The sequence below is a fragment of the Taudactylus pleione genome, unplaced genomic scaffold, assembly GCF_031769625.1.
Source record: "Taudactylus pleione unplaced genomic scaffold, aTauple2 ptg000711l, whole genome shotgun sequence".
NCBI classification, from domain to species: Eukaryota; Metazoa; Chordata; class Amphibia; order Anura; family Myobatrachidae; genus Taudactylus; species Taudactylus pleione.
The window spans coordinates 9895128-9907562 of NW_028285113.1; the positions used below are offsets into that span (position 1 = coordinate 9895128).

Below are 12435 nucleotides of genomic sequence, written 5' to 3' on the forward strand. Positions count from 1 at the left end.
GGACCACTTTTGCCGGATTTGGATTTGGTTCTAATTCGGCATTGGATTTGGATTTGCCAAACTGCGGTGACTGGATTTGGATTTTTTTTACAAAAATTGACAAAAAAAGCTAAAATCACATAAATTGGTCTTTTTTTTCTTCCTAGAGTATTATTAACCTCATTAACATTAATTTCCAGTCAATTTAGACCATATCACAGCTTATAATATTGTTTTCAACATTATTGGCCAAAGGTTGCAGTGAGCCGACTGGTTACTAAGCGACAAAGCAGCGGCACAACGACACAGACACCACAGTATAAAGCACATCTATGACACATTGCCACACAGCAGTGGCAGAAATGAAAAGTAGTGCACCCACCCAGTGGGGTACGGCCAGCAGAGTCACAGTACTTGTTTACATAGTGGGCTACGGCCCAAGGAGTCACAGTGCACAATCTTATTCACATTACACCGCACATAGGGCCTGATTCACATTACACCATAAAGTAGTGTCTCTTATTTATGTTACAACACACAGTAGTGCCCCTTTTACACAATGCCCACAGTAGTGGTGTCCCTTACACAATGCCCCCAGCAGTGGTGCACCCTATGCAGTCCCCTTAGTAGTAGGGTCCCCTATGCAGTGCCCCCAGTAGTATGCCCCCCATTAGCAGGCCCCCCCAGTAGTATGCCCCCCATTAGCAGGCCCCCCCAGTAGTATGCCCCCCCAGTAGCATGCCCCCCCCCAGTAGTATGGCCCCCCCCAGTAGTATGGCCCCCCCCAGTAGCGGGCCCCCCAGTAGTGTGCCCCCCCCCAGTAGTATGGCCCCCCCCTGTAGTATGGCCCCCCCGCACCCCCAGTAGCAGACCTCCCCAGTAGCAGACCACCCCCCCAGTAGCGCCCCCGGCCCTTACACAAGTAAAAAATAAATAAAAACTTGTATCCCCGCTCCTGCGCCGTCCGCTCTGCTGTCACACGCTGAGGAGGGAGCCGGAAGACGGAGCTCATGTGTGAGCTCCAGCCGGCTCCCTCCGTACAGCAGCCAATGAGAGTCTGTGTGACTCTCATTGGCTGCTGTAACAAACACACAGCTGCTGCTGGCGGCGGCTGTGTGTTTGTGTCTGTGTAGGGCAGAGCGCTATCACAGCGCTCTGCCCTACACAATAGGAGCCCTGATGTCGGATTCTCTAGTGAGAATCCGACATCAGGCGGCCGCTGTTCGGCCCCGAACGGGGATCTGAGTCAGGCGGTGAACACCCGAACAGGGTTCGGGTGGACTCGGATCCCCAATGTTCGGAGCGGTTCGGATTCCACAGAATCCGAACCGCTCATCTCTAATTAGGAGTCATGGAGTCATCTATCTCATATCTCTCTATCTCTCTCCTATCTATCTATCTATCTATCTATCTATCTATCTATCTATGTATTCTTCGACAACCAGGAGAAAAAACCTCTGAATGTTTTATTGCAGAATTAAAACAACAGCATGGTAACTTCGCAGCCTGCTGTTGTCGATTTAATTCTGCAATAAAATATTTGGTATACTTTTTATCACTATGAGGAGCATTCCCTCTGTGTTTATATATTTGGAGGTTCTTTCTCCTGGTTAGTGAACATACCTGCTCCATCCGAGTGAATATTTAAGATATCCTCTGTATAACGTCATGACTTGTACCAGGATATCATGAATATATGGTTGAGAGTTTCTTGGACGACTAAAGATACCTTTTGGAGAACATCACTAACCTAGATTAGATGAGTTATCACGCTGGTTCTAACATCAACATGTCCATATGGTAATATAATCCATGTGCGAAACCTTTTTTCTCATTTTTGAGCATAGAAACAGATACCAGCGCTTGGTGGCCATCCTGTATTTTATTGGAGTGTATATGGTGTGGTAAACCTGTTTGGACTCTTGTGACTGAAGTGGGCGCACAGGTTATTCTGCCTATTTTCGTTAACTATGGTCAGGGCCTAAACTAGGATTTTGGTCACCCGGGGCAAGACAGTAATTTGGCGCGCCCCCCCCCCCCGGTAATTCCCCCATAGTAATGCCCCCTGCAGCAGTGCCCCTATAGTAATGCCCTGTGAGGTAATGCCCCTGTAGTATTGCCCATATAGTAATGTGCCCATATAGTAATGCCCCTGTAGTAGTGCCCATATAGTAATGCCCCTGTAGTAGTGCCCATATGGCAATACCCCCATAGTAATGCCCCTGTAGTGCCGCTTACACAAAAAAAAAAAAAACAATACTTACCTTAAACCTGCTCCTGCGTCCGTCGCCGTCCGATCTGCCCGGCTGCTCCTCGGAACTATGGGAGAGACTCCCATAGTGCCAGTGGGGAGAGCCGGAAGCTGGAGTTCAGGAGAGAACTCCAGCCTCCGGCTATCGCGGCGCTGCAGGGAAGGAGCCGGGCGCCCGCTGGTAATAAAATCTCAGCGGGCGTCCAGCTTGGAGCATCCCTGCGATGCAGGGCTGGAGGACACTGGCGGTGGGTGCAGCAGTGCAATCGGTGCACGTGCACCTCCAGCCCCCCCCCCCCCTAGTTGTGGCCCTGCTATGGTTAATTCTGTCAGTAGTCAATAAACCTACCAGTACACTGTATTTCTAAAGCGCCATCATGTCACGCAGTGCTGTACTTTAAGGGGGCAATATTGCCAACAAATTACAAATTTAATTTATGGAACAGGCCCACTATAGATTGCATAAGCAAAGGTCTGCTAATTAACAGATTTGTAATTTTTTTGGAGGTTATCTAAATCCAGCCCATTAGCGTTATTGTGAGAGAATCCACAAGTTACTTAAGAAATCAATTGATGCTCTTCTTTCTATTATCTGATTCTGGAAAATATGCTATCAGCTTGGGGTAGGGGTGTTCGAGGCCGCTGACCAATAGGAAGCTGCATGTTGCGACATTGCTGGGTGATCCCATTGGTCTATGGGATCACCCAACATGAGGCAGACTTCTTAAGCTATGCTAATGGTAGGTACCAATTATGGGACCCATTTATCAATGAGTTTTATCATGCGCAGCATATGATAAATGGTGCCCAAGCCAATCCGCTCCCAACTGTAAAAACAGATGAAAGTTAGGAGCTGATTGGCTGGAGCACCTTTATCATATGCAACGAGTTTTAAAATGCATTGCGCATAATAAAACTTTTTGATAAATAGGCACCTAAATATGCTGTTCTCAAATGCATGGTACCCTCTTATTTCCTTTGTTTCGTCTATGTGCACATTTCCTTGCTCCTATGTTTTATGTCCCCAAGTTTCCTGATCCACTGTCCAAAATGTACCTCCTTCTCTACCTGTGACTTTTCTGTACTCCTTTGTGTAATAACCAAACCCCTGACATAGAAGCTGCTCCTGGTGTCCAAAAGCTGTCCAGCACTGACGGATCGGCTGTGAATAATTTTAATGAGCCAGAAGGTGCGGCTGATGTTGAGAGCCGCCCGATGCCTTGCTCCAGACTGTGCACTAGCCTCTTACATGAGCAGCGCTGCACAGCGGCAGGGTGACTTTCCTCATTCCTGGAGGTCTGCTACACACTTAGTACCAAACCTCCAGGAGCAAGGAAAGTCATGCTGCCGCTGTGTCTGACGCACAGACTGGAGTGCACCAGAGGCAATGGAGGAGGTAGGGGTGCCCCCTTTGAAACTGGCAAATGGAGGTGACCGACTCCATTGTCTCCAATAATTCTGCCTCTGGCTGTACATTATGCTGTACATTGATGTAGTCCTAGTAATGTGCTACTGTGCAATCTCCACATAGGCCCTGATTCAGAGCCGGACGCTCTGACCAGAGCGCCCGCTCTGAATCAGGGCCCTCCTCCATTAATATGGAGCGTCCTCCTGGACGCTCGTATAGCTGTGGGTCACCACCCACAGCATATACGAGCGTGCAACAAGATGGTCGCGATGGTCTTGACCATCGCGACCATCGGACTTGCGAGTGAAACCCTGTGGTCGGGTTTCTCAACCACAAGCCCTGGAGTGATTTTGGCTCTATCAGAGCCAAAATCACTCCCAATGACATCACTAGTGATGTCAGTGGGGCCGGCTTCAGACGGTAGGCGTTCCCATGGGAACGCCTCCGTCTGGCAGGCACGCCCCCGGCACGCCCACCAAAGGGGGCGTGCTGTCAATCAACATCGACAGCACGCCCCCTTTAGTGCGAGACCGGGAGCGATGGAAAGTCCTTCGCTCGCCGGGTCTCGCGCATGCGCACGATGGAGCTCCCTCCGTCGTGCGCATGCGCAGTGGGGACCATCGACCCACTTGCGAGCGCACTGCCGCTCGCGAGTGGGTCTGAATGACCCCCATAGTTCCATATGGGAGGCTTCAATCCAAGATGGCCACCATTTGGTCTGTTGCGCATGCGCTGCGCCATCGTTTCACCGTAAAGGAGTGCCACAGCGGGGCACGGACGTATTCCACTTAGCTCAGTGAAAACACTGCATTCTAAATCGATAGAAACTGCTTGTATGCTGTACCTCTTCCTAATTACAGTCACCATCTGGTAACATGGAGATGGTGTTACCCTAACGGGGCCAACTAGCTCCAGAGTGCTTTACAATGTAGTGGTAGAAAAGCTGGGGCCACTTGCTTGTGTTTGCCCCCCAGGCTGAAAGTTGCCAGCCAGCCCCTGAGTATGTACCACATAACTTCTGCTTTCCATCCTCCGGCTCCCGCAGAAGTCGTCCACATAGTTTCCTCTGAGACAGACAGAGGGCGATGTCATTTGCACACCAGCCTGCGAGTGCCGACTTATCTCTTTACCAGCATGTGGAGAAGATTCCTCTCAAGGGAAGGCACGGAGCAAGCGCCAATCTCAAGTTTCTTTGTCCCTCACTCTCTGTACAGGGGCACATCTATAATGGGTGCAGGGTGTGCGGTGCAAATACCCTGTACTCATTTATTAAATACTAACCTCTCCAGCTGTAGCATCGCTGTACAAATTGCCTAGAAAATGGCAGCCGCGGCCATTTTCCTGGTGTTTTGCGCAGCCAGTCTACTCTGGTACCTGGAGTCTGCTGTGCTCAGTGCACTGCCGGACCTGATGGAGTGCACAGTCCTCTCTTAATAAGCCCCTGCCATTATATATATATATATATATATATATATATATATAAATAGCAGTAGTGGTAAGTGTCACTCTCCGGTCTTTTCATGTACGCAATAAGATGCCAAGAGCCAGTCGCTGGGTCATCGTTTCGAGTTTATTGTAAATTCGTCATCAGGACATACAAGTACAGTACAACCAACCTTACCTTAAATACCCTTATGGTGGGTACACACTACACGATATGCTCCCTGAGCGATATCGTGTAGTGTTGTCCCCGGCAGGCTGTGCTCAATGTCGTTCATGACATTGAGCACAGCCGCTGAACGATATCATTAACGATATCGTTCAATGTCGTTCATGACATTGAGCACAGCCGCTGAACGTTATCATTAACGATATCGTTATCGTTCAGTCGTCCACTTTATCGCCCAGTGTGTACACACCATTAGTGTCACACCTCGCGTATCGGTCACCCCGCGGCTCTGCTTCCGGCTCCCGCTCGGTCCGCCTCACCTGACGCTGACGTTACTGAGGCCGTCACATCACCCGGTCAACAGAATACACACTACTCACTAACATTGAAAAAAACTTTATCAACTATGGACAATACAAACAAACATTAAAAGACATGGTGGAATTGAACTGCTGTCCACCGTGAATCTATCTCATTATATCCATATCACATCCATGCATTTCGATTATTGTATCTTAAATTATGAGCGTAAAGCATATGTGTTGTATATATATATATATTTGTTTTTCACAGAAGTTACTGTTGGCAAGAACGATACATGCACAATGTTTATTTATTATCTCCTTTCTCATGCTACCCAAATTTGCACAAAGATTTCTGAGGTAAAAGATTCTCAAGCGGATGGTTTCTGTGACCCTCCATCATGTCTGTGGGTGCATGAATAACAGGGAGCTAATATTCTATTGAAAACTGGACATTTCCCTATTACATACTGGCGCAAGTCTTTGTTTGACATACCCACTTTAACTGGTCCCCTAACTAGACTATAAACACATTTATTTTACTAAACCATGCTTTTTTATATATATATTTGGTATAATTTTTAAATGACTTGCTTTTCTATTGTTATGTGTTTCCTAATGTTTTACCTGAACCCAAATGTATTTTTTTTTCAATCCTGTCTAGAACAGGTCTATGTGCAAAATTGTACTTCTAGATCTACTGTCTATGGACCATATTCAGTTCTCCACAATATGCAGCTGCACACATCACTGTAAAATATGGCAGCCCAACATTATTATTACATTTTATTTATAGGGCGCCACAAGTGGTCCGCAGCACCGTACATACAGTAAATGGTACACAGAACATTACATTACAATACAGTAACCAAAATATAAACAGAACACAAGTAACAATTAGCAACACAATTCTCCATACACAGTACAGCTCTGAAGGTGAAGGCTGTCATAGAAGTGATAGAGAAGAAGGCTGTGAGACAGTGGGGAGGAGGACCCTGCTTCTAGGAGCTTACAATCTAGGGGATTGTGCAAACATTGCCAGTTACCCCTATAGGCTGCTATGGATAATTGGTGGTGGTGTTGTTGGTCAAGAAGTACCTACTATTATGATGGTGTTACGATGGCACTTCACAGACATTGCCGAAATGGAATACCTCCCTTTCTGAATACTTGTGTAATCCTGTCCTCCTTGTAAATTATCTTGCTAGATGGTGTTCATCTACTGTAATTAAAGAATTTTATTGATCGATTGAATCTCCTATCTGTTATTTCTCTTATTGGTTTTGATCCAGCTCTTTGAACGCGGTTCCCTATTTTCTGGGGAACACCTGCTTTATTTTCAATTGTATCTGTCAGTAAAACTCCTCCTTTCCCCACACAAGTCATGGCTCATTCGATATCTTATCCTTTACCCCTGTATACCCCAGTAATCTCTAAATGCGTCTTAAGCTGCGTATCCACTTGCCGATTAAAATGAATGATAACGATATCGTTATCATGCAATCGCTCACTAATCGTTCATGAATCGGGCATGAAACTGTAGAAAACGACCAGCGATGCACGCTCCCGCTGGTCGTTTACGACATCAATCATCGCCTGAACATGCTGGTCAATCTGACGATAACGACATATTGACCATGTCCAGGGATGAGGGAGGGTGCCTACACTGAACGACATATCGTTCAGTGTAGGCACTGCAGGAGAAGAGGAACAACTGTACGAATACAATGTTGTAATCGTACTGTCGTTCCACTATCTGCTAGTGGATACACAGCTTTACATTCCTTTTTAATAACTCCTCATTTTAATGGATCTGATGCTATAAAACACTGTTTCAGAGTCAATGTTTTGATTTCCTTTAAAGAGCTCTAAAACGTTAGTAATGACTAGAGATGTGCGGGTTTGGTTTTATTCGGTTCTTATCGCCAAATTATCGCAAGTTCGGATTAGTTCGGATTTCTCTTATTGGCTATCCAAAACACTTGACAGCCGGATTGCCAATATGATGCCGTTTTTGAGATCCGTGTAAAACCGAACCCCACATCTCTAGTAATAAGGCATATCAAACTCATTTGTTATACAGTTTTACTAGAATTTTTTGAATTAATAAAAAAAAGCATGTAAAACCCCAGTGTGTATGTGTCCTTAGATTGTAATCCCATTTGGCAGAGTTTGCTGTACCTCTTGTTTCAGTGCTTGTTACTAGTATGTAATTTATTTGCAATACATCCTGACAATGGGTCTGACTCAAAAACTTACGGTAAAAACAGTCGCTGCATCTCTGTACCCATATATAAAATATATAAAAGCTGCAGGAGGCGTCTTGTGCTAAAAGGCACCCCCATTGCCAGGTTCTGTGATCCAATGGCTGCTTCCGAAAAAGCAGCATCGGATTCCCTGCATGAACATCGGGTCGGCCATAGAACATCTGTGTAACTCTCAGGTTACAAAAAGAGGGGAATTAACAGTCCGAACAAAGCAATATAATCAAAACAATTATAAAGTAACCAACAATTTATCAATACATATAGACATCAGCTACTTAATCATACTGTTGGTGGTGCATCAGAGTCTCATCCCCACGCATTACTTGCTCCCACTCACGGTTACAGTACTTTCTTCGGGCTGCACCCACTCTATGGAATGCCTTACCACGCACAATAAGACTTTCCTCTAGTCTCCAATCCTTCAAGCGGTCCCTGAAAACTCATCTCTTCAGGCAAGCTTATCAGATTCCAGAATCGCCCACATAACCTTCATGGCTTCCATATCTAATTACATCCCCTTTCACAGTCCGCACATAACCTCACTCATTGTCTTTCTTTCACATCCTCCTGATATTTGGCCAACATTCCTGTGTGACTGGATCATGCAGCCCACCAAGAAACTCTCCATTCTGGCTGGACCAATAATGCAATATATAGCACCTATCCTTGTGTATCAATGCCTATTTCCCTATAGATTGTAAGCTTGCGAGCAGGGCCTTCCTACCTATATATCTGTGTGATATTACCCATTATTGTTCTATTTATCTTTCCAATTGTAAAGCGCAACGGAATATGCTGTACTATATAAGAACTGTTAATAAATAAATAAGAAAGTATCAAAATTGCAAAAAAAGAGGAAAAAAAAAAAGTCTCTCTCTGTCTCTTGTTAGCAATTTTAACCCTCAGGGGCCAATGAATCCCCCCCCCCCCCCCCATTTTCTGGAACGCTCCCCGTTGCCACTCCCAAGCTCCACCAACATCATGCTGTGGCTCTCGGGACACTACAAATGACGTCGCAGGACCAGATCAGCGCATGGCCGACATGGCTCCTGTGCATGCATGGAGAAGTATAGTATCAGAGATTTGCATGAAAATCAAAGTTCCATAAAATCTTTGAATCAGGCCCAATATTGTGCAGTGCTGCAGAATATGCTGGCGCTTCATAGATAATAATAATATTATTTTAGGTTTAGTAGTCTCTCAACATTTGCAATACTTGGGGTGATTCAACTTAGAACGATCTGCAGGTGATGCCCACAATGTACAAATGGTTAGATGTTGGAATGCTGGCAACGTCACCCTTCGTTACACTAAATTGTGCATTTTAGTTTGTAGCCAAATAGAGGTAAAGATTAAAATTCAGGAAATATGGGATAATGTTAGCGATGCTGATGTACAAACTACATAGCAGGTTTGTTACCAATACAGGCACTGTTCCATAAAAACTGATGATGTCTGATCCAATAGGTGTAGAGCTTTGAAGAGCTACTACATTGTACATAGATTGACCAATTTGATTGAATTGTGTAAACTAACTAATCAAAATCAGTCTGGCCATTTTATTTAAGGTCAACAACACCAAGATATTTACAGCAGAAAGTGGATTTGTGATGGAATAGATTTTAATTGCTCTGTCCACACCATTGTATTGTATTACATTTAACGTAAATAAATGAAAATTCTAATTATAACGGTCATTCCATGTTTTGCCATATTAATTCAAAATACGACAGATCTCACACGGTGCAATCTACATATTTCTCTGCTGCGTTGCAGCTAGCACAGCCTAATTATGGCCATTAGGAAATTATATCAAACCTTTACAGTAGTGTCGTCACATAAGTTAAAGATTCCCAATTCATCTATTAGTCTATTTCTACAGGTTTCTACTCAATACGTCATTGGTTACACCTATATTTGTTTTTGATTTTTTTTTGTATCTTGTTACTATGTAGTATCCTCTGTTTTACTAAACAACACATTTGCAACTGATGTGAAAAGATAAAATCACTAGTAATTCAGATGACCAACACAATATAATACTAGACATCACAATACTCCTTATTCAAGGGGGTTACGGCTAAAACCCTGCACTGTGCTTGATGCATGGTCTGCATGACTAATAGCCATGGTGTGTAAACTAATAGTTAAACGGCCATCTATGTGTATAATCTACAAACCTCCAAAACCATACAGAAAACACAATCTACTTATAAAGCCTTAAAGATCACTAGAAGAGCAAAATTGACTTAAAAGAGCCTTGTTCCCAGTGCAATTCCCATACCTTACTAAAATGTTACATCTGGTCTATTACAGACACCAGACATTGTAGCAGACACAAAGGATTGTAAATAATACACATATCATCATGTGTGTTATCCTGTACAACAAACAGCACAGTATGCAGGAAGGACCTGTGCAGCAGGCAGGCAGAATACCCAGAGCTGTGTGTAAATACAATAGCTGCAACCACTGCAGTCATATGTAATGTACTCATTGCAGAAACTCCTATGTAATATTAGAAAAAACAAGACAAATGCAATGTACACGTGAAGCCTGTCTGCAACTAGGATATACAGAATAATCAGAACGATGTGTAAATACAATAGCTGCAACCACAGCAGTCACATGTAATGTACTCATTGCAGAAAACCCTGTGTAAAAAAAAAAAAATAATAAAATGAAATAAAAATAAATCCAAGGAGAATGCAATGTACATGTGTGAAGCCTGTTTGCAAATAGGACATGACAATGGCATGCAAAGTATAGTTGTGCTATTTAGGTTTAACTTACTATAAGATGCTGTAGTAAAGTCAGCTAAATAGGAGTATAAAGCTCTATATTCTAAGAGTTGCTTAGCTCTGCAGTATTCGGCTTTGTGTGCAATGTGCATGATCTGTGTTACTGCAAGCCCAGCAGTGTGCTGCTGCTGCTGCTGCCAGCTCCTTCCCCCTACACACTGTTGTATCACCGACATGATCCACTCACTGTGCAAAGCAGAGAAGAACTGAGCTCTGCCTAGCAGGCAATATGGCGGAATGGAGCAAAGGGAAACTGCCAAAAGAACACATACAGGCCAAGATGTGATCGGTGCAGGGAGCAGAAGGTGCGACAAAAAAGTTGCACTTACCTGCAGGGTCTGCGCTGCGCTTCCCCCAGAGACGCAGTGCGCTGAGTAGGATTAATCCCTCAGAGCTAAGGGGGATGCCCAGCCCCAGATAATGGCAGCAACAAGGGGGTGGGGGGCACTGCTAGGCACCAGAGCTGGCTGGGAGAAGGGGGGGTCTGGGGCTGAGCCACACAGCAGCTACAGAGGAGGAGAGGGCTGGGAGACAGGCAGCAGTGCAATGGCTGGCATTGGGAGGAGGAGGAGGAGGGAGGAGGACAGACCTCTCACAAGGAGAGACTACTACAAGTAGGGAGAGGATGAGAAGAGAGGGGTGAGGGAATCATGGGTCTGTGTAAGGCAGACACAAAGGGGAGGCTGCATGCACAAAGAACAAGGTGAATACTAAAGTAATGGCTATACTAACACACACACATACAGGGGCTGCAACTGTATCACTGGCTCTTTGTGCAGCAGCTACATACAGGATACTCTGTTTGAGCCAGCACAGCTGTTGTCCTGTGTGTAACACTCCTGGCAAGCAGCTGCTCCACTGCAACCCTGAGCAATGGGAGAAATAACCACCATGATTGTATCAGATCATTATTATTATATTATTCCAGTGTGGTGATGCCACTGACTTTCATTTTGGCACTTGTTAGCTCACTTCTAAAATATCAGTTGCAACATGTTCATGTCACACTGCAATTTACAAAGATTTTTTAGGGAGAGGATTAGTGCAGCTAAAATCGTTGCAGTGCTGCAATACACATTTATCATTACACTGTTTCAAGGCACTGTCTACTGAAGATTGGATTTTCCAGCCATGAATAGATGGGGTTATTGTAATGGGTGCTGTCAACACAGTCCCACCCCTTAGGATATTCACTAGGCTCTTCCTCAAGACCAGGGTTTAGCAAACAGTGGGCCTGATTCAGCAAGGATCGCTATTGTGATCGCAATAGCGATTACGCATGCAGTCTGACTGCGAAGACATGCTAATGACTGCAATCGCAATGCCATACGCAGCCTCACATAAGGACGCCCACTTTACCTTACACACATCCGTAATACTTAGCAAAACCATCGGTAACACTGAGTACAATCGGAGCCTCACGCACACGTGCACAAGCTCTGACCTTACTCAGGAATCGCTAAATTCATCGCACACAGTGAAAGCCCAAGCTGTGTACGGCATCGCAGAGGCAAATTTATGCACGCCCCTGCAACGGCATTAAACCGCACTGGCACGGCTGCGTTTCGCTGACCACCCCTTTCGTCACCTCCCCCAAACTGTATTTCCTGTCAATCACTCTGCGATGGGTCTGCATAGTCCCAATCGCAGTGGAGTGTTCGCGCACGTGCACTGCATGCGCAGAACGCAACAATCAGCCGATTTCATATATCGATCCTTGCTGAATCAGCCCCTCTGTCCTCGGCACCCCGACAGTCCTCGTTTTAAGTATATGTTTGTGCACAGATGTTATACTCAAACTGACTGAGGTATAATTAG

General features: G+C 45.0%; 1 protein-coding gene across 2 annotated transcripts in view; it reads right to left on the reverse strand.

The window, feature by feature from the left end:
* The window catches only part of MSANTD4 (Myb/SANT DNA binding domain containing 4 with coiled-coils), a 45069-nt gene extending 33770 nt beyond the window's left edge, over window positions 1–11299 (reverse strand). Inside the window, exon 1 of one of the 2 annotated variants that reach the window (XM_088456743.1) lies at window positions 10947–11299. The gene's annotated coding sequence lies outside the window, so the exon portion shown is untranslated. Of the gene's footprint in view, window positions 1–10609; window positions 10805–10946 lie in introns of those variants that run through there. The other variant, XM_088456744.1, reaches the window with a different exon arrangement.
* Between the last annotated feature and the right edge of the window lie 1136 nt (window positions 11300–12435).